Source organism: Nicotiana tomentosiformis, chromosome 8 (genome assembly GCF_000390325.3).
Source record: "Nicotiana tomentosiformis chromosome 8, ASM39032v3, whole genome shotgun sequence".
Lineage (NCBI taxonomy): Eukaryota > Viridiplantae > Streptophyta > Magnoliopsida > Solanales > Solanaceae > Nicotiana > Nicotiana tomentosiformis.
Window position 1 is genome coordinate 77,175,092 of NC_090819.1, and position 24,073 is coordinate 77,199,164.

The 24,073-nt window shown below is 40.4% G+C and overlaps 2 long non-coding RNA genes across 2 annotated transcripts; both read right to left on the reverse strand.

Annotated features, from left to right (window-relative positions):
- Positions 1-22,030: 22,030 nt before the first annotated feature.
- LOC138896891 (uncharacterized) lies at positions 22,031-22,357 on the reverse strand. Its single transcript, XR_011410413.1, has 2 exons — positions 22,238-22,357; positions 22,031-22,104 (listed from the first exon to the last, which is right to left on the reverse strand). It is a non-coding gene; the product is annotated as an uncharacterized lncRNA (long non-coding RNA).
- A 112-nt stretch (positions 22,358-22,469) lies between these two features.
- Positions 22,470-23,171, reverse strand: LOC138896890 (uncharacterized). Its single transcript, XR_011410412.1, has 2 exons — positions 23,086-23,171; positions 22,470-22,557 (listed from the first exon to the last, which is right to left on the reverse strand). It is a non-coding gene; the product is annotated as an uncharacterized lncRNA (long non-coding RNA).
- Between the last annotated feature and the right edge of the window lie 902 nt (positions 23,172-24,073).

Consider the following 24,073-nt stretch of genomic DNA (forward strand, 5'->3'; position numbering starts at 1 on the left):
CCGGGACCTGAACTGGTCCAATTGGTACATTTTGAGCTGGAACCTCCTCCTGAAGGTCCACCTTAGGTTCTACAATAGGTGTTGCTGCTCGAGCTCAATACTAAGCTTCGCCTCTGCCTCTGCCTCGGCCTCTAGCACGACCTCGACCTCGACCTCTACCCCTGGCCATAGTTGCCACTGGGGGATCTGGTCCCTGTCCATCGGTAGAGGTATTACGTGTTCTCACCATCTGCGAGAGAATAAGAGTAGAATGGTTCAATCATCGATGATAGAATAAAATCGCATGACAGAATGCGAAAGAAGTGATATTATTCCTAAACTTCATAGCCTCTGAGAGATAAGTACAAACGTCTCCGTACCGATACTCATGAGACCTATATAACCTATTGCTCTAATACCAACTGTCACGACCCTAAATTCCCACCTTTGGACTGTGATGGCGCCTAACATTTCACTTGTTAGGTAAGCCAACGTTAGAAAAATATTATCCATTTTAAAATAATTTTTAAATTTATTAATAACAAAGAATTAAATGCGGAAGTAAAGTCTGAAATGTTGTGAAAAATCCATAAAATAATGGTGTCTAAATACCATCCCAGAATTGGTGTCACAAGTACACGAGTTTCAATAATAATACGAATAAAGGGTTTGAATAAAATAAAGTTGTCTAAAAACAAACACACAGCTAAAGTAAAGTAGACGGGGACTTCAGAACTGCAGACGCCGTGCAGTTATACCTCAAGTCTCCTCTGGGTAGCTAAAATCCGAGCAAGTCTAAGGTACGCCGCTGGGACCAACTCCAAAATCTGCACAAGAAGTGCAGAGTGTAGTATCAGTACAACCGACCCCATGTACTGGCAAGTGCCGAGCCTAACCTCGACGAAGTAGTGATGAGGCTAAGGAAGGCCACTTACATTAACAACAACAACAACAACAACAACAACAACCCAGTAAAATCCCACTAATGGGATCTGGGGAGGGTAGTGTGTACGCAGATCTTACCCCTACCCCACAAGAGTAGAGAGGTTGTTTCCGAAAGACCCTCGGCTCAAGAAAACAAAACGACAAAACGACAAGAGGAGACAATATTAGTATCACCACAGCAATCATAGGAAAAATAGGAACACCATGAAATGCAGAAAAAAGATGCAAAGCAAAAACGATAGCTAGTAAATAGGACATGCACTGAAAAGTGAAGTAGTAAAACACAACATTGTCACTAGCTATCCTAGACGAAAACCCTACGTGGCTAGTCCCACAATGGTACGAAGTAAGTCAAGACTCAACTACATCCTAACCTACAACTCTAATACTCGACCTTCACATCTTCCTATCAAGTGTCATGTCCTCAAAAATCTGGAGCCTCGCCATATCCTGTCTGATCACCTCTCCCCAATACTTATTAGGCCTCCCTCTACCTCTTCTCGTGCCCTCCACAACTAGCCGCTCACACCTCCGTACCGGAGCATCTGGGCTTCTCCTTTGAACATGTCCGAACCATCTAAGCCTCGCTTCCCGCATCTTGTCATCAATGGGAGTCACGTGCACCTTCTCCCGAATAACATCATTCCTAATCTTATCTATCCTAGTGTGCCCGCACATCCACCTCAACATCCTCATTTCTGCTACTTTCAACTTCTGGATATGTGAGTTCTTAACGGGCCAACACTCAGCCCCATACAATATGGTCGGTCTAACCACCGCTTTATAGAACTTACTTTTGAGTATTGGTGGCACTCTCTTGTCACACAGGACTCCAGATGCTAACCTCCACTTCATCCATCCTACCCCAATATGGTGTGCGATATCCTCGTCAATCTCCCCTCCCCACTGGATAACCGAACCAAGGTACTTTAAGCTGCCTCTACTCGGGATAACCTGTGATTCAAGCCTCACATCCACGCCCACTTCCCCTAGCTCAGCGCTGAATTTACACTCCAGGTATTCCGTCTTCGTCCTGCTCAACTTGAAACCCTTAGACTCAAGAGCCTATCTCCAAAACTCTAGCCTCTCATTAACATCGGCTCGCGACTCATTAATCAGAACAATGTCATCGGCGAATAGCATGCACTATGGCACCTCCCCTTGAATATGGTGTGTTAACGCGTCGATCACCAGGGCGAATAAGAATGGACTGAGCGCAGAACCTTAATGTAACCCCATTACAACCGTAAAATGGTCAGAGTCGCATCCTACTGTCCTAACCCGAGTCTTAGCCCCATCATAAATGTCCTTAATTGCCATAATGTAGGGAACCGACACACCTTTTGCCTCCAGGCTTCTCCAGAGAACTTCTCTAGGAACCTTGTCGTACGCTTTCTATAGGTCAATAAAGACCATGTGCATATCCTTCTTCCTCTCTCTGTACAGTTCCACCAACCTCCTAACAAGGTGTATAGCTTCTGTAGTCGAACGACCCGGCATGAACTCGAACTGGTTGTCGGATATAGACACTGTCATCCTTCCCCTCACTTCAACCACCCTCTCCCACACTTTCATGGTATGACTCAGTAATTTGATACCCCTATAATTGTTACAACTCTGGATATCACCTTTGTTCTTATACAATGGGACCACCGTACTCCACCTCCACTCATCCGGCATCCTATTCACCTTAAAAATAACATTAAACAACCTAGTCAACCACTCCAAACCTGATCTCCCCACACACTTCCAAAATTTCACCGGAATCTCGTCTGGCCCGGTCGTTCTACCCCTACTCATCTTATGCATAGCTCTCACGACCTCATCAACCTCGATACGCCTGCAGTACCCAAAGTCACGGTGACTCTCGGAATGCTTCACTTCGCCTAGCACAATATCCTGATCCCCTTCTTCATTCAGAAGTTTATGAAAGTAAGTCCGCCATCTCCTCTTAATCTGGGCATCTTCCATTAATACTCTACCATCTTCATCCTTGATGCATCTCACTTGGTCCAAATCTCGAGCCTTCCTCTCTCTCAACTTGGCCAGCTAGAATAACTTCTTCTCCTCACCTTTTTTCCCCAGTTCCTCGTACATAGACCATATGCCGCAGTCTTAGCCTCTGTGACCGCCAACTTAGCCTCCTTCCTAGTTGTCTTATACCTCTCCATGCATGCTCGCCTCTCCTCCTCATCTATGCTCCCCACTAACTTCAGGTACGCCACCTTCTTAGCTTCCACTTTACCTTGAACCACTTCAATCCACCACCAGTCTCCTTTGTGCCCACAAGAGACGCCTGTCGAGACTCCTAACACCTCTCTCGCAACCTCCCTAATACAGTATGATGTCGCTGACCACATAGTGCTCGCGTCACCACTGCTCCTCCAAGCTCCTATAGCCGACAACCGCCCCTCCAACTCTTGGGATTTATCCTTAGTTAAGGCTCCCCACCTGATTCTCGAACTTTCTCGAGTAGACCTTTTCCTCCTCTTTAACATAATACCAACGTCCATCACCAAGAGCCTATGTTGCGTCACGAGTATCTCACCCGGAATCACCTTGCAATCCTTGCACAGTCCTTTGTCACCTATAATAACCACAATAATAGAATTAAATCAGATAACTAATTTTTAATAGTTGAAGCCAACTTAGCAGTCATATCCAATTATTATTCCAATCAATTTCAGTTGCAGCGTGCAACCCGCTCTCACAATATATTCAAATTTAATTCTGTTGCGGCGTGCAACCCGCTCCTCCAATATATTTATTTTAATCAAGTCTGTTGCGGCGTGCAACCCGATCCACCGATATATATATATATATATATATATATATATATATATATATATATATATATATATATATATATATATATCGACTTTTAAGCAAGTCTGTTGGGGCGTGCAACCCGATCCATACTTTTAATCAAGTCTGTTGCGGCGTGCAACCCGATCCCCCAATGTGGACATTTAATAAGTCTGTTGCGGCGTGCAATCCGATCCCCCAATATATTCATTTCAATCAATTCTGTTGCGGCATGCAATCCGCTCCTCCAATATATTCATTTAACAATTCTTATAGAAGAAATTTCCCCAATAAATGCAACAATTAATATAAAACTATAAGACAACAAGCAACAATAATTATGATTTAATTATCAAACAAACAATAATAAATAATAATTTATTATAGAAATCAGGAAGAAAATAGGCAGTTTAATATTTAATATGTTAAATGTCAAGTAGAAATTAATGCACATAAATCAAATAAGCATGTAGCAATTATTACAGGAATTCAACAACTAATATTTGACAAAGAATAGGAGAGAAACAATTATTTTTATAACAATTAATTCGTGTATTAAAATAATTTAGGATTTTCAAATAATTATGCAAATAATTAATTTGACGACGTATAGACACCTGTCACCTCACCTATCCGTCGTTCACATGCTTTTCACATAATAAATAATTTAAGGGTTCTATTCCCTCAAGTCAAGGTTAACCACGACACTTACCTCGCTTTGCAAATTCCAATAAATTATTCGACCACACCTTTTCCTTTTGAATTTGTCTCCAAAAGCATCAAATCTATTCACAAACAATTTTATATACTCAATGCGAATTATAGTAATTAATTCCATATGAATTTACTAATTTTCAGGATAAAAATCCGAAATTCATTTAAATATTTGACAGTGGGACCCATGTCTCAAATCCCTGAAAAACGCGCGAAATCCGAACACCCGTTCCGCTACAAGTTCAACCATAAAAAAATTATGCAATTCCGATGTCAAATGAACCTTCAAATCTTAAATTTTCATTTTTGGAAGATTTTATAAAAATCTGATTTTTCTTCCATAAATTCATGGATTCATGATATAAATGAGTATTGAATCATGAAATATAATCAATATAGGATAAGGAAGACTTGACCCAATGTTCTCTCGTAAAAATCATCCAAGAATCGCCTTACCCGAGCTCAAAAATTAGAAATTGTTGAAAATGGGTCGAAACCCCATTTCCAGAACATAAGTTCTGTGTTTTAGATTTTTTATTCATCGCGATCGCGGAAATTCATTCACGATCGCGTAGAACACTTTTGCCCATGTTCATTTTACTCTTCGCGGTCGCGGGAATGTCTTCGCGATCGCGAAGCAGATTTTGGCTTCCTAGATATTTAACTCGAAGCGATCGCGTAAATGGTCAAGCGGTCGTGGAGTACCTTTTCTCAGCCTTACGCGATCGCGTACCTACTTGTGCGATCGCGTAGCATAATTGACGTGCCTAGCTTCTGCCTTCCTTCCTTCTACGTGATCGCAGCTTATCCCTCGCGTTCGCAGTGCACTGGGAGTTTACCTTCCGCGATCACGTGCCTATATTCGTGAACCACGTGCCTATATTCGTGAACACGAAGGGTAAAACTCATAACTTACAATTTCCTCTTCGCGATCGCAGGAATGGCTTCGCGATCATGAAGCACATTGCACTAAATGACAGCAGAAGCTCAAAAACCAGATTTTCTAAGTTTAAAATCATCCCCTAGCCTATCCGAAAGTCACCCGAGCCCTCGGGGCTCCAAACCAAATATGCACACAAGTCCTAAAACAACATACGAAGTTGATCACACGATCAAATCGCCAAAATAACATCTAGAACTACGAATTGAATCCCAAATCGAATGAAACTTTCAAGAAAACTATAAAACTTATATTTTCACAACCGGACGTCCGAATCACGTCAAATCAACTCCGTTTCTCACCAAATTCGGCAGAAAAGTCATAAATATTATAGTGGACCCGAGCTTCGGAACCAAAATACGGACCCGGTGTCAATAAATCCAACATCAGTAACTTCTTAAAAATTATTAAGCTTTTAAACTTTTAATTTTTCATCAAAATTCCATATCTCGGGCTAGGGACCTCGGAATTTGATTCTGGGCATACGCCAAAGTCCCAAATCACGATACGGACCTACTGGAACTGTCAAAATATTGATCCGAGTCCGTTTGATCAAAATATTGACCAAAGTCAACTCAATTGAGTTTTAAAGCTCTATTTCACATTTTAATCCATTTTTCACACAAAAACATTCCGGAAAATTATACTGATTGTGCACGCAAGTAGAAGAGTGATAAATAGTGTTTTTTGAGGTTCTAGATCATAGAAATAATTATTAAATTTAAAGATGATATTTTGGGTCATCACAGATAGATTGCCTAATAGTGCTACCCTTGGGCGGCTTCAAAACGATGCCTATCCCGGACCCCTTCACATTCGAAGCACCGTCTATGAAGAGGGTCCATACCCCTGATGATGTACTCAATTTTAACAAGAGTTCCTTTTCAACTTCGAGTACGAGGGTTGGCGTGAAATCGGCCACAAAGTCCGCCAAAATTTGAGACTTGATGGTCGTCCGGGGTTGATATTTGATATCGTACCCATTGAGTTCAACGGCCCATTTGACCAATCGGACAGATAGTTCGGGCTTGTGCAAAATACTACGAAGTGGGTAAGTGGTTAATATGCATATGGGGTGACATTAAAAGTATGATCTTAACTTTCTAGAGGCGATTATCAGTGCAAGTGCCAATTTCTCCAAGTGTGGATATCTAGTTTCTGCTTCTCCTAAGGTTCGACTTACATAATAAACGGGAAATTGCGTACCTTGCTCTTCTCGAACTAGGACACCACTTACCGTAATTTTCGATACTGCCAAGTACAAGTAAAGCTTCTCATCTGCCTTTGGATTGTAAAGCAGTGGTGGGCTCGATAGGTATCGCTTCAATTCCTCTAATGCATGTTGGCATTCCGTGGTCCATGCGAAATCGTTCTTCTTTTTTAGTAGAGAGAAAAATTTGTGGCTTCGATCCGACGACCTCAAGATGAATCGGCCTAAGGCAGTTATCCGTCCAGTTAACCTCTGCACTGCTTTTACACTATCCACGACGGTGATGTCTTCCATGGCCTTGATTTTATCGGGGTTGATCTCGATTCCCTGATTCGATACCATGAAGCCAAGGAACTTGCCCGAACCGACCCTGGAAGCACATTTCTCGGGGTTGAGCTTCATGTTGTATTTTCTTAAAATCTCGAACGTTTCCTGCAAATGAGCCAAATGGTCCTCAACGCGTAGGGACTTAACTTGCATGTCATCAATATAAACTTCCATTTATTTTCCTATTTGTTCTTCGAACATTGTATTAACTAGGCGTTGGTAAGTAGCTCCTGCATTTTTTAGCCCGAAGGGCATTACATTATAACAATATGTTCCATATTTGGTGATAAATGAAGTCTTTTCTTGGTCCCCCAAGTTTATTTGAATTTGATTGTACCCGGAATAGGAATCGAGAAAAGTAAGGATCTCGTGGCCGGCCGTGGCATCGATCATGCGATCGATGTTACGTAGTTGAAAAGAATCTTTGGGGCACGCCTTGTTTAAATCCTTATAATCTATACACATTCTAAGTTTGTTCCCTTTTTTGAGGACTACAACTACATTGGCTAACCATTCGGGATATTTCACTTCCCGAATGGACCCTATTTTGAGAAGTTTAGTTACCTCGTCTTTTATGAATGTGTAATTCACCTCGGACTGGGGTCTTCTCTTTTGCTTCACCGGTTAAAAACTAGGGTCCAGGCTTAGCCGATGCGTCATTATCTCTGGTGGGATCCCTGTCATGTCTAAATGGGACCAAGCAAAATAATCTATGTTATCAATAAGAAATTGAATAAGCTTTTTCTGGAGTTTGGAGGTTAATCCCGTTCCCAGGTATACCTTTCTCTCGGGCAGGTACTCGATCAATATAACCTATTCCAGCTCTTCGACCGTTGATTTGGTGGCATCAGAATCTTCAGGAACAATCAAAGTACGAGGGATCAGAAAATCCCCATCTTCTTCTTCTATCTCCTGCTCCCCTGGTTCGGTCGAGGCTGGTGGCTGTGATTGCTATTTGACTTCCTGTTTACCTTTGATGCTCAACCTTTCCGAGGTTGATAGTGTCGATATCGGAGTTACCTCATCGACCGCAAATATTATCTTTACAGCATGCTGCTCTCTGTATACAGTTTTTACACCGTCTGACGTCGAGAACTTCATCATTTTGGTGGAGAGTCGAAGGGACTGCCCTCATATTATGGATCCAAGGCCTTCCTAGCAAGGCATTGTACCTCATGTCGCCTTCGATTACGCGGAACTTGGTATCTTGAATGGTTCTAGCCACGTTCATCGATAGAATGATCTCCCTTTTAGTTGTTTCACTGGCCATATTGAAGCCGTTTAAGACCCGAGTTGCGGGCACGATTTTATTTTGTAGGCCGAACTGCTCCACGATCCTCGATCGGATGATATTTGCCGAGCTACCTGGATCCACTAAAACATGCATAACTTGAACTTTATTTAATAAGATAGAAATTACCAGAGCGTCGTTGTGGGGCTGAGAAATGCCTTCTGCTTCTTCGTTGTTGAATGATAAAGTGCCTTCGGGTACACAATCTCGAGTTCGTTTTTCCCTAATGATCGATACCTTAGTGCGTTTGAACATGGGTCCATGTGGAATGTCGACCCCACCGACGATCATATGAATGACATGTTGGGGTTCCTCCTGTTCATTCTTCCTGTTGGTGTCCCTTTCTCTGAAATGATTCTTGGCTCGATCACTTAGGAACTCTCGAAGGTGGACTTCATTGAATAGACGGGCTACCTTCTCCCTTAATTGCCTGCAATCCTCGGTCTTGTGACCATGCGTGCCATGATACTTGCACATCAAATTTGGGTTTCTTTGGGAAGGATCGGTTTGTATGAGTCTAGGACACCTAATATCTTTGATCCTTCTGATTGCCGATACAATGCCCGATGCATCGACGCTAAAGTAATATTCTGATAACCAAGCTGCCTCCGTGGGATCGGCATACTTGTCAAAACCACTTTTGCTCATATGTCCCCGAGAATTCTATCCTCGATCACTTCTTCGATTGTTTCAGGCGGGATTGCGTCCTGAACTATTATTCCTTCGATCTGCAGTATATAGTTGATATCGGTCTCTGTTTGACCTTAGCTCTCTGTCGATGTCCCTCTGATTTTTAACTGCCGACCTGTTTGGATGTACTGAACCGGAAGGGGCTCCTAATTGGTCGTCCTCGACCCTGATCTTCGATTGATATCGATTTTGCACATCTGCCCAAGTTATAGCTGGATAATCGATCAAATTTTGTTTCGATTGACGTGATGCTATCAAACTCCGGTCGTTCAACCCTTGGATGAAATCTTGAATGGCCCAATCATCTGTGACCGGTGGGAACTCCATGCATTCCATTTGAAATCGGGACACGAACTCCCTCAGCATTTCATTATCCCTTTGTCTTACCTTGAAAAGGTCCGATTTCCTCGTTGCGACCTTTATGGCCCCGGCGTGTGCCTTTACAAAATAATCTGATAACATAGCATATGAGTCGATGGAATTTGGTGAAAGGTTGTGATACCAAATCATTGCTCCCTTTGAAAAGGTTTCTACGAATTTTTTCAACAACACATATTCGATTTCATCATCTTCTAAATCGTTACCCTTGATGGCGCATGTGTATAAAGTAACATGCTCGTTGGGATCACTGGTTTCATTATATTTGGGTATGTCTGGCATACGAAACTTCTTTGGAATAGGCTTCGGAGCCGCATTTGGAGGAAACGGCTTTTGTACAAACTTCTTCGAATCCATCCCTTTCAAGATTGGCGGTGCCCCCGGTATCTGATCAACTCGAGATTTGTATGTCTCCATTTTTTTATCGTTGGCTTTGATTCTCTTCTTCCCTGATTCAATTCTTTTGGTGAGCTCCTAGAGCATTTTTATTACCGCAGGATCAGTCCTCGATTAGTTACCATTCGACCTCTATGGTACTGGCTCGGTATGGCGAGTAATTTTCAGCTCGACCCTATTCGGAGTTCTATGTTGATTTTGTAACTGAGTAATAGTGGCTTGCTGAGCCTGAAGCATTTCGAATATCACTTGGAGACTGACTCCTTCGTCTCCTCTGCACTGTGTTCCTTGGCCACTAGATCGACCTTCTTTGCGTATACTCCTATCGAGATTTGCGCGTAAGGTCCGCGTTTAGAGCAACGTGCCAACTGACATCGATTGGGTTGGCAACCGGAGCTCCCCCGGGATTAGCCTGTGGCTCCTAGACTCCTGGAGCAATCACATTTTCATTTTTACCGTGGAATCTGAGGCCATTGTCACCGTGTGTGGATGCGTTTTGTGAGTTTGACATGTTTTAACTGAAAGCAAAAATACTTGACAAGAACAAGCGTAAAATAGTGTGTTTTACCAGAATCAGTACTAAACAATCATTATTATCCTTAGCCCCACGGTGGGCGCCAAACTATTTACCCTAAAAATTGAGTAACAATTGAACTTATATAGTAGTTTTAAAGATATGTGATTCAACCCAATACCAATTGATAAATAATGAATTAAATAGATAAATTGGACAATAAAATAAATCAAACTAGCCTGCAAACAGTACCTCGACCTCGATTCGAGAAAGTCTCGAGGTTAATTAATAAGAACAGTAGAGGATGGAACAAGCAGTGATGAACAGTAAGTAAAGCAGCGTAAGTGTATATTCTTATCAATGAATCATAATCGTGCCCTACAAGTGGATGGGATCCCTCTTTATATAATAGAGGAATCCTAAATAAGGTACAATTCTCATAACGGAAGTAGATCCCATGATTGGCACTAATAACCGCCTTGATTTGATCCGTTCCGGGATTTCCGTCATGATCTTCTACCGGTTACTGATATCTCGCTATTCAGTTATTACGCCTTACTCGAAGTCAATCATGCTCGATCTCGATTGTTGCTGGCTCGATCTCAATGAATCACTTCGATCTCCAGGCTTGATATTCTATCTTCGAGCTCGAGCCCGATCTATTATGAGGTTACCCTCGAGGAAACTCCCCTGCCAACGAAATCGAGTATGCTCGATTTCGACCGTACACAGATTTTCCTATGAGCTTGTTTCCCTCGGTGTTGTTCATGAAGAAGAAAAAAGCACCGATTCTTCCGCGATATTTGTCTGAGAATGTTCATGAAATCTAAAAAAATTTAATAATCACCATAACAATCCTTAGTGATCATAATTTTTCATTTACACTGGTAGTACTATAAAATTAACCAATAAGATAGTTTCTTAAAGATTTATCAAAAGCCAGCTAGTTCATTGGAAAATGATCAAGAAGATTGGACAAGTGCGATCAGTTAAAAAGATAGTATATTTTATAAAAATATACAAGAAAATGAAGGAGATAAAGCTCTGATTAGGAGTTGATAAAATAAACATAAACAGTTGAATTTGATTGTGCTAACTGTAACATCTTAGGTTCTTTTCCTGATTAAAGCTTGAGAATCATTAAGATGATGATGTAGGTGAGCTTACGACCTATTCATGCAGATTTAAGCATTGTACCTTTTCATGACGCTACCAACCAGTTGACATATAACAAAGGTAACAACACTATATAGCTCAAACAAACATTACTTGAAACAAGCTTGATGCTCCAATTAATTTTTTAGATAAAGTATTTCAATGATGCAAAATACGCTCCCGTTACACGTTCGTTGACTTCTTAAATAAGGCTCATGGTCATGGAGCTAATACTATGTTGTATACTATTGCAACAAAAGGTTCTAGGTTTAATTTTCAAAAGGTTCTAGGTTTAATTTCAGGGAGTGATTAGGATTTGGAACTCCATCAAAGCATAGCTGGTTCCTTTCTGTCTTGAAAAACATACACCAAAATATACAGGATGAAATGATTAACCAGATTTCCTTCAAGATAGACATAGACAGACATAGACATAGACATAGACATAGACATCTCTAATGTTGTAGGGCATCAATATCCAGTGAACCCAGGCAAAAATGGAGTCCAGAATCCATTTGTGGTTCTTTTGGACAAATGTGACAGAAATGTGTGTTTAAAAAAAAGAGTGACATTTTTATATATAGCGCTCTTTTAAAGAGCGCTATACTTTAACGGAGTTTTGGCCGTTAAAGTATAGCGCTCTTTAAAAGAGCGCTATATATATAGTACCACTGTAAACTGCGCTATACAGGGCTGATAAAACAGCTATGAATAGCGCGGTTATAGAATAGCGCGGTATATAACTGCGCTATATATGTATAGCGCAGTTATATACCGCGCTATACATAGATAAATAAACGGTCCCCCTCCTTCTTCCCAACATTCGAACCAGCCCCCCTCCCCTCCCCCCCCCCCCCCACATTTAATTCTGAATCGACCCCCCCTCCAAATTTTCTTCTAAAAATATTGTAGTGGACCTCACCCATCACACAAATAAGATAGTAGGTCTCACATCCTAGCCAAGCCTTCTATTGTTGTGGTTTCCTCGTTTCGGACTCAAATTTTCAATTCATCGACTTTCTGAAAAATATAAATCGAGGTATTCCAATTTAGTTTATATCGAAACTCGTATAATAATGCAGATTAGTTGTTTTGAATGTGTTTCCATGTTGTTTTGTCTTCTCTTTTTTGCGATTAAACTAGTATGTTATTTTTATCCGGACTAAAATATTAGTGTTTTGTGTTTGTTTTGTGATTAAAATGTATTTGTTGTTTTTATCTAGTTTAGATTATTTATTTGCTTAAAGACTAGTGCCCTTTTAGCGTAGTGAAATGTAGAGCCTTTTAGCGTAGAATCCCTGTAGTTTAAGTATCTTTTATACTGATAGATCAAACACAAACTCTATCCAATATGATAAAAATTAATTATTTAATTTACAAAATAAATATACAAAATTATAAAAATATTAAAATTGACACACATAAGAATTCAGGATACCTTGGTGCTAGTGAATCTCAAATATCGAGCCTGGAACCCATAGATATATACTCTGTCCAATTAAATATGATATAAATTAATTATTTAATTTACAAAACAAACATACAAAATTATGAAAATATTAAAATTGACACACATAAGAATTCGGGATAGCTTGGTACAACTGGGCCTCAAATATCGAGTCTGGAACCCATAGGTATATACTCTGTCCAATTAAATATGATAAAAATTAATTATTTAATTTACAAAACAAACATACAAAATTATGAAAATATTAAAATTGACACACATAAGAATTCAGGATAGCTTGGTGCTACTGGGTCTCAAATATCGAGCCTGGAACCCATAGGTATATACTCTGTCCAATTAAATATTGTATAATTATAAAAAATAACTATTTAATTTACAGATCAAACATACAAAATTACGAAAATAATGACACATACAAGAACTCAGGATAGCTTGATCCTACTGGATATCAAATATCGAGCCTGGAACCCATAGATATATACTCTATCCAATTAAATATTGTATAATTATAAAAAATAATTATTTAATTTACAGATCAAACATACAATTAATGTTGTTTATTTTACAGTAGACGGCATGGATGTGCCGCCTATGCATCCCGGACCTATCTCCGATGAGCTATTAGTGTTACAGGGCGATCATAGGTCCGCCTACGTATGGGAAGGAGAGTTATTGGCCCAGACTCTCCGCGCCAGGAGAGTGGACGACATGTGGAATTTTATGAAGGACAGAGATCTCCATCCCCGTGTAGTCCAGCGCCTGCGGGATGCGGGCTCCTATATGATTTTGGAGATCGGGCGGCTGTAGCTCGACTGGTCTTTGATCACGGCCCTGATAGAGCAGTGGCGACCGGAGATGCACACTTTCCACGTGCCCATTGGCGAGGCCACATCACGTTACAGGACGTGGAGGTTTTATATGGGATGCTTGTTGATGGACTGCCCGTTGCACTGCCTCAGGCCATGAGAGAGATGACACGTGGGCAGTATTTGGACATGCTGCAGCAGCTCACTGGTTTCAGGCCACAGGATGAGACTGCACACTCAGGGGCAAGTCGCATGAGTTTGACAGCTATTCAACAGCATTTGGAGATATTGCACCCCTACATCACCGGGGAGACAGATGATCTGCATATTTACAGTATACGAGGTTGTTGCTACTCCTTCTGTTTGGGGGGGTCTTGTTCCCGAACACTTCGGGGAACCTAGTCAGCTTGCGATTTCTTCATCATCTTCAGCTGCTAGATGATTTACCCCAGTACAGCTGGGGTGCTACTGTTCTAGCCTACTTGTACAGGCATCTGTGACGGGCGAGCATGGGCACCCAGCATGACATATGTGGATTTTTACCGCTTCTACAGGTGACAACATATTCGAATACTCTGTTCACTCCTTCCAATTCTATTTAGTCAAAATTTAACTTAAATTTTACGTCAACTTTGTATGTTAGGTTTGGGCTTGGGAGTGGTTCCTGCATATGCAGCCACCTCTAACACCATTACCTCCGGATGTACCACCTTCGTTTCTCCCTCTAGCTAGGAGGTGGGTTCTCCGGCGTGGATATGTACGAGATTACGAGGCTCGGCATAATCTCCCCCTTTGCAGGGATGTATTGGATAGGCTAGAGGGCGCACAGGTAAATGTGTACCTAAACTTACTTGGTATAGCTTCACATGTGTTGCGCATACTCACGTTTTCTATTGTTATTTGATAGTTCATCTGGACGCCATACAACGACGACTTGATAGGTGGCCTGCCCGATTATTGCTCGACCGGCCGACTGATTTGGAGCACTTCTGTCCCACTGATGTGCCTCGATATTGTGGAGCATCATGCCACGGAGCGGGTACTTTGCCATTTTGGTCGTCCATAGTATATACCGAGGGGGCCTACATGGGAGGCCACACATTATCAGCGGGATGATCGTTCCAGGGCGGACGACGCATATGTAGCATGGCTAGAGGCGCATGTCCATACTTGGGACCGGCGAGCTGACCTGATCCCTCCCCCCCTCCTTCACAGATCCATACAGAGACTATTCAGCTCTATATACCCTGGTACCGCCGCGTTACCCAACTTTTTGTCGGGAATCCCATTCATCAAGCTGGCGGTCGGTACGTTCCATACACCGGGCAGCATGAGGCCCTGGTATGTTTTCTGTTATTATTAATTATATAACTGTAACTTAGTGTTCTGTAGTTTATATTTTATATGTTGCGCAGGCTATTGGCCTACATATAGTCTACCAGATGGGACTGCAGATGCAGCAGCATGCCGGCGAGAGAGCGGCCGCTTTGCACGATTACGGTCGGCAGGTTACAGAGGTGGCTGCCCAGACACTAAAGCGAGCTCGAGAGGATCAGCGCTTGGGACACGACCCTGCTTATATGGTGCCAGAGCAGTACCATCGAGGTAGGGGTATCGCACTAGGTAGGGGTGCCTCACGAGGCAGGGATGCCCCTCGAGGTGGGGGTGCCCCTCGAGGTGGGGGTGCCCCACGAGGCAGGGCTGCCCCTCGAGGTGAGAGTGCCCCATAAGGCAGGGCTGCCGCATGGGGTCGTGGTGGGAGGCGAGGAGGTGGTCCCTAGCAAGGGGGCGTTGAGGCCTATGTTGATGATGTTGATGTTGATCTGCCGGGTGACCTACATGAGCCGAACGAGTATCCCACCAACATGCCGTCATACAGCCTTGGGATGCAGCTCACTCCAGGGACTTCACAGGTGACCCCGTTAGGTCCATTATTGATCACGGGCACGGACCTTACCGGAGAGGATTAGGAAGCATACTTCCCAGGGTCATCGACCGCTGCTGAGGACCGGCCGACCCGAGATTTGGATAGTGGGCGCCGGCTGAGTTATGGTTCATTATCACAGGTCCAGGTATATTTTTATTAGTATTAAATTTAAATTTGTTTTTTCTTTTCTCATTTATTTTCCATAACTTTATTAATTTTCTTATTAAGGCTTCATCCCCGCCCGTCACGGAGGCCCATTTGTGCGATGCTGACATGGCTGCAATGGATGATTATATTCAGGAGCCCGACGAGACCATGGTAAGACAATTTAAATTATTGTGACTTAATATAAACTTTCCTATACTGAGCTGACTTATTCTTCTGTAGATTTCTACTGGACCGACGGCCCCTTCTACCGATCCTGCCAGCACCATTGATGATCATGCTGCAGCGCATCCTGCTATAAATAGGCGTCATGATGAGGATGATCCTAATAGAAACCTACAGCTCTTCCATCTTATTTTTTTTCTAATTCTGCCTCTTTCAGTTTCTCCTTCAACTCCACAATTTCTCTTTTATATTCTTTTTCATATTCACACTTTTTTAAGGTCAAATCATGAAGATACTGCAAAGATCGTTTGTAGCATTCCTGCTTACAGAGTTCATCAATCCATACCTCAAAATTGTAAAAAGGTTCGTCAAGAACCCTATAAAACTTGTTCACACACATCCAGTAGAGGCGTCCAACTAAACCATCATCCCAACAATCATTCATCAAATATTATTTGCCGCACTGGCACCTTGGTACAGAAAGGCGTTCAGACATTTGTTAAAGCATAAAATAAAACCTTGCTTTTATGGAAAGTTTTGCTATTGGTTATTGGTAAGCGCAGAAAATAACTAGAATGCGCCCGTTATTTATAGGCAAGGCAACACACATAAACTTAACCGCGCTATATATATATTCACATAACGTAGTATTTAACCGCGCTATGCTTTGCATGTTAAATATGATTACGGATACAAAACAGCTTTTTCTCAGACGGACAGCTTTTCAGTTCAACAAGACAATACACATAATGTAGTATTTAACCGCGCTATATATATATTCACGTAACGTAGTATTTAACCGTGCTATATATATTCACATAACGTAGTATTTAACCGCGCTATGTGTATTCACATATTTATCAAAAATCTACCTTTAACTCAACTATTTTTGAACTATATTTATCAACTATAAAAAACTTTCCGTTTTTAATCCGATACAATTTTTGATTACATGAACGGGAGGGAGAAATTCATTAATTTACTCAACTGAAAAATGGATCATTATCAATAAGATTTAACAACAATAGAAACATAATTTTATTTGATATATCTTGCAACATAAACAAGTACATATACTTATTACAACTACATTACGAAATCCAGTTACTACGTGTATCCTTGATAGTTGGGCATATTAGAAGAACTCTCACCAGGAGCTGGATTACCACCGCCACCCAAACCAGCCGAAGGACATTTTCGATGGCCATGTCCTGTTTGCGAGCATATACCACATTTGCGCGTATAAACAGTATCGCTAATATCCATTTGGTTCCGTATACGCGTTCTCTTCTGCACCTGTATTCGACGCAAATAGTCCTTGTTACACACCATTTTAAATGGTTCCGACGGCTAATAATGCTCAGCACCCACTGGCTGCAACTGCCCACTATAGGTGTTTAAGTAAGCAGCAACACTATATTGTTTATCAACGTAGTTGGTTGGCCCTAAACCTGTATGTTGAAAGCACCTGATGGCATGTGACCACGGCATGTGGTAGATGGATCATTTCCCAAAAGAGCATAACCTTCTAGATTCATTTATGGTATGTACATTATTTCTCCGGTTTTGATGGATAGCGGTGCGAACTTCAAAAATATTTTTATCGTGATCATACTACAAAAATGAATGCCAATGTGCTCGCCGCCTGCATTTCTCAAATCTCTTCATCGGCAGTGGCATAAATTCAACACCCATTTCCATCAATGACGTTGCAGCTGCAGCCTTTTCAACAAACCTCTATGTTATCTGCTTGAACGACATCCGCACCATGGCAGTGACAGGCAATCCTCTTGCCGACTTTAATAACCCGTTGAAAGACTCTGACACGTTTATAGTCAGAATTCCCCATTTTCTTCCACTATTCGCATGCAAAGTCCACTTGTGAAGCTCATGTCGCATCAACCAATGATAGGCTCTCTCGTCTTACTACCTCATAGATTTCATGTGCCTCCAGAATTTATAAAGGTTGGCATACTTGGCAAGTTATCAAGGTAGGGAATCTTCCTTGAATAAAACAGCACTTGAGACTTGTACACTCTTGGTCTAACGGAGGGTGGAGCATACTCCCTCGTCAAATCAGGTCCGTCATTCTCTTCTTCCTCATCACCATCCTCACAAGGGAAGGGTGTGTCATCTCCGGAATCATCGGCATTGTTGTTATAATCACTGTTCTCTTCCTCACTCTGTGCATCTGCCAGATCCCGATTTAATATGTCGTCTTCGGGCAATTGAGTGAGGACAGGTGGTTCAACTTGCTCGTTTTCACTGCACAAACAACAAAATAATAAGCTACTGAAATTAATAAATAATGTCCATATAGTTGTATCACTTCAATTACAAGTCGTAACGTGTTGACATTCCTTGATGGACATTATCCTGTTGGTGATGACTCCGGATGGACCACTATGATCCAACACACCAGAACTATACATATTCCAACTGGGCGTGGGTTCATAACTTTTAAAAGTCATATCTTAATGGTACCACCTGTGGAATATATGAGTGTTAATACAAATTCAATACAACAAAAATATACATCGTAACACTAAGGAAAATTGAAGTTTACCATTCATCTTGTGAATTATGTAAAGCAAGAGAGAAATTATTTTCTCGCTCCTCATTCGCCCGTGGTAATAAGTTTAAATCAGGGGAAACTCTTTCATCCGGAACCTGTCCGACAAAAACTGCACCAGAATAACCACCCGATGACTGAGGGTTATCCCTACTATGCGCAACCTCATTATTGCGAACGTCTTCCACCTTGACATACATTTCCAATATTTTTATCACAAGAAATTCCCGGTATGCATCCGGAGTCCTCAAAAAATCCCTCAAAGTTTCATCATCGTCGATGTTAAACTCAACGTAACAAGCAACCCTTTGCGGAGTGATGGAATACGGATCTCTTCCGGTTACTTTAAGGTTCACCGAACGTTTCCTCACACTCATTTTATTACATAACAACGATACCAATCTATCGTACTCCATTGTAAGTGGCAACTTAACATGACACTATAGAGATAAACTATAGCTCACAGAGTTATTCGCCACCATAACCTCCCCCCCCCCCTCCCGCAATATAATGAAACCCTTACTTTTTGCTCTTCAGACATTATGAAAAAATGTTTGAGAACTTAACAAGAAGAAAAAATTGAACGAGAGTTAGGAATATTTTTGAATAGATTTTTGTAAAATCCTAACGCCTTTAAATAAGGCAGTGCCTAGCTCGGTGGGCTGAACTTTTTTAGGTATAGCACTCTTTTAAAGAGCGCTATACCCATTTGAATTATTGTTATGTCAGTTAAACGCAGGAGACTTATTGGTGGGCCCACAAAACAGGTATAGCATGGTCATATACCACGCTATGCATATAGCGCAGTTTACAGTGGCGTTATATATATATATAGTGCTCTTTTAAAGAGCGTTATACTTTAACGGCTTAAAGTATAGCGCTCTTTAAAAGAGCGCTATATATAAAAATGTCACTCTTTTATTTAAACACACATTTCCGTCACACTTGTTCAAAAGAACCACAAATGGGTTCTGGACTGGGCAAAAATGCCCTACTTCTCACAGTGGAGTAGAAGCTGGCAATATTTGCTGCAATCCTCTTCTATTTAGTTTGTCATGTGTCAAGCATCTTCCAAGAATCAACCCGCCGTTATCAACTTGCATGGCCAAACATCTATTTTTTGTAAGCTTTGATAGAGCCAGCATTGACCAGAGTATTGCCCATGTGTTAGATTAACTGATCTTTTGCATTGATAGAGCCACCTTGATACTCCATACTCCAATTGTCTCAACCAAAAAGAAAACTTATTTTTTGGTGTTTAAACAGAATCGTGCTAATGTCAGGCTCAACTTTTTTCACTTGATCTCTCAAGTTGTTTACTAGAATAGAGCTTTCTCTTACACTACAACAGCAAGTGTATCCAATAAAATCTTTAAACTTATCCCTCCCTCCCTCCATCATCAAATTGACCACAATGCTTGCTATCAGGAATCAACTCAATCAATCTCTATTTTTACAACCGTTGCTAATTATATAAGATCAAAAGTATAACTAGGTCGCAGTTTTCTTCACAAAAACCAAAAGATAATTAACCTTAGCTTGTTACAAAACCACATACATAAAATATCCACATCCTAAACTCCAACGTCATTTTATTCTCTTAGAAAAATGTGTGAAGATATTGAAATGTCCCATGAATACTGAGGAGGGAAATATCAATATCCATGCCATTCCCGCGCCAATACTCGAATCTAATGCCTTCTGCCTCTTTTGTTCTTTTAGACTCATCAATCAAGGAAAATCTGTATCGGATGCCTTACCTCATTTTCATCTTTTAAACTCATCATGAAGTTCTTTGTTTCAACCTCTTCACCATCTATATGTAAAACATTGTTCATCCTCAATACTTGAGGTTCAGGAAATCCATTTCCAGTCTTTATACCCAATTTTCATAACCTGAAAACTACATTCAAAAACTAAGAAATAAAAAAGCTACTCATTCATTATTCGCCTATTTAGTCCAGTCACATTGTTCCCTTATGTCAATTTCTTTAAGGAATGTGCAATGATATTAAAAATCTGAACCCCAACTATTCTTAAAGAAGGAGAATAATTAACTCTCAGTTTATATATATCACAGTAAGTCACAACAATGTGTCAATAGCCCGTCAGTGAAAGCGGAATTAGATGCAATTCACCCGAATTAAGGCTATTAAACACCATTAATATTACTGTTGGTGACATACTGACCATTCACACATAGCAAAATCGGCCCTTATTAGGGGCCAATGTATGTGACTGGCTAATTGGTCACCTTTTTTTTTTATTTTTTTATTTATCACATCTACATAAATATATCTAATACAAGCTCACCAAATATATCAAGGGACAGTTTTGTGCATAAATAAATAGCAACAAATTTGAGGTACAACAGGCATTTTCATCGAACTCCGCTGACTTTTGGAGCTGGAGAGTAGCAGAGCGAGAGACACAGTGAGGTTAACAAAAGGCTAGGGTTTTTATGGGATGTATATATAATGTTAAGATGAAAAACAAATATGGTGGCTAGGGTTTTGGAATTTTCCGGGTCGGACTGCTTGGATAGGCTAAAACCCGATTTGACTGGCCGAGTGATGGGACAAGAACAGTAACAAAAGAGAACGGCATTGTTTGGGTTTTTTCGAGATAAATGAGTGTGTGGCATTTTGAAGGTTAATTTGGAATGTTTTTGCTAAATATTCTACTCGGAAAAAGAGAAAAAAACAATACTAAGCGCCCCATATGCTCCAATTTAAGTGAAACACTTGTTTTGTCACTTCGATATAAGTTGTTGATAAAACAATATTTTCAAATAACGGCGTCTCTCATGTCACAAGCTAAGTTAGAGTGTAAAAATTGCGCCAAATTTTAGAGGCTATCTAGATCTTTTACTTTTTGTTTATGGAGATAAATAAAAGTGTGAAGAAAATAAATTTTGAAGAGTTAACTGAAAATCTACCGGAAAAAGCACGAGAAATATTATTTATGGTAACATCGTTCATTCTCCTCTCTTTTTTAATTTCAATTTTTATCTCCCATTTAAAATTTAAACTAACCAAATATGGCAAAGGAAAACACTTGCATCTTAATTTTCCGTTGCTATGCCTATTTTATATTAACACCAAAAACAAGTCCGACTGTGTATAAAAAAGGAGAAACTTTAATTGTGCGCAGAAACTAGTTAGAAAAGAAAAGGAAATTATAAGAGGAGACGAATTGTAAGGAGTAAATGAAAGAGAAAACGAAGTCTGTTATGCTCTAACCAAATAAATGGTTACAAAAATTGTACTTAATGAACTCAAATCTGATTAATTCAAGTTCAAACCCCAATAAGTGGAAACAAACGTTACTTTTTGCACAAACTGCTATCCATATTCATTCAAGAAAAATTGAACTTACCGCCCGCCATGAAGAGCGTAGCAGCTTTTGATCCTACAAAGTGCAAACCCAAGACAAAAGCGTCCAGCAGGTAAAAGTAAATGGCTGCAATTTTCTCCTCTCTTTTTTCTTTTTAACTAGGAAAAAATAGATAATGTAATCCTCTCAACCACTACTCTTTCAATGAAAATTAAAATAGCTCCTATTGGTTTTGTGGGTGGTTGGATGAGGGGAAAGAAGAGGAGATTTCATTCCTGTAATAACTATAAACTCTACAAATCTGTTTTGCAAAAATATCACCTACAAGTTAATAAATCCTTCAGAATAAAGAAATTCTCGAGCAGTAAAAAAGACTATCAGATTGTCACAAGAATAATTCAGAAGAAAGCAACTAGAGATTTGGTGCGTGAACCGAAGACAATAGTCATTATACCTACAAACTGGCGATTTGCAGAGAACCAAAGCTTAAGCTTCAAGTGCCCAGAGAAAGAGCATTCCCGAAGAAAATAGCACCCCGCAATTAATATTGTTGCGGATATATGGACATTGACAGCAATCAGTCATCTTCATCACTTTCATATTGTTGACATAACGATAGTAGACCATTGCTTGTCACACCAGTCTTTTCTGCCTCTTGCTGGTTTCCTTCTACTGTCTTCTTGCTGTTGGAGTCTGAGGGCGGCTTCTTATCTAGGGATATTTTGACTGACGAGGACTTGAAAATGATTTTACCATCACTCGATGATGCTTTATCTGCAACATAAGTCATGAAAACAGGGTCAGACCTAAACGGCTATTTTTCTCAGTATTAATCACCAAATGACCTTAAAAAAGTATCTATGACCGTTATTAGTTTATTTTCAAAGTAAAACCAGCAAAATCTATGATTATTGAAGAGTTAATGACATCTCATCCATCAAATTTCCAGGCTGAAAGCTCTAACTCACAGCCCCCCCACCCCCCCGCCCCCCACCCAAACCCTCCCCAAGGAAATAAAAGAGAGAACAAGCCATGCAAAAAAAAGTGGAAGATAACAGATTGCTTCGTGGACAACTATGCATTCACTATCGTCACCAGCCTCCGATTTCAAGAAGCAAATATTAAGCGCAACGGATGGAAATCACTTCAAAGACTATTCTTCAAATGGAAATCCACTCACATGATTGTCATAAATGAAGGGTATTCTGACCCCAAAAAATAAATCGAGACATAAAAGGTTATAGGAACAGTGGAAAGCGATGATACACTCAGAACAGAATCAGATGGGTCGATTAAACCAACCTTTGTTGATAGAGCTGTCAGTAACGCTGGCTTTTGTCAAAAAATTGGTGGGTTTTTCATTAGGTTCCTCAGAAGCCTTTCTCCTCTGCATTAAAAGAATAACAAGCTTAATGTTAATAAGAAACAACAAAAAGATGATTTAAGACTTCAGGCATGATGAAATTTCAGATTTCAATCTAACAGTAAATGCTCCCAACAAAACTGTCCTCTAATTTTGCGGATGGACATTGTAATTTTCTACTTCTATTTAGTTGCATGTAAAACATACGACAGGTCTAATGCAAAAAAGATTGATCATTTTGTAGACGCTGCCACTTATTGGGCCTCTCTAGTAAAGGAAGATAATTAACAGAACTTTATATTTCCTTCGCACATTTTTTGTTCTATTTAAACGAAAAAATAATATTCCATACAAATATCTGTTGTGTGTATTTACTTTTTCATTTAATGATAATATCAATCTTATGCTATTCATATATCATAATATTCATAACTGTAAAAGATTCCAAGACAAGCTTCGTGCTACAGCCAAGGCGTTGAAAGAAAACTTTACTTCCAAGATTGTCATTTGCAGGTAATTTGAGCTAATTCAACAGCATTATGGTACTTTCCTGTGCACTCAATTTGCCGAACAAAGTGAACTTCCTGTAGAAAAGGTTCTGATATCATATGTGTACCTAAAACACGGTGTGTGGCCAAGGAGCCTAAAAGCGAGTTCCCGCACATAATCCCAAGTTTATTTACTCAACCATTGATGGACGACAAACTAGGACCACTACTAGTTTTATAAATAATATAACAGATTGCTCAAGTGACAATAACAGCTCTACAAGGTGCTTCACCTTAGAGCATAACAACTATCTCCAGTGTAATGCCCCCGAAAATTTTCGCTAAGCATTACCTCCATGTTCAGGCTTTAAGTGAGACACACGGGTGTTTGAAAAGTTTTGAAGGTATATGATGCCTATATTTTATGTTTAGAAGGTAG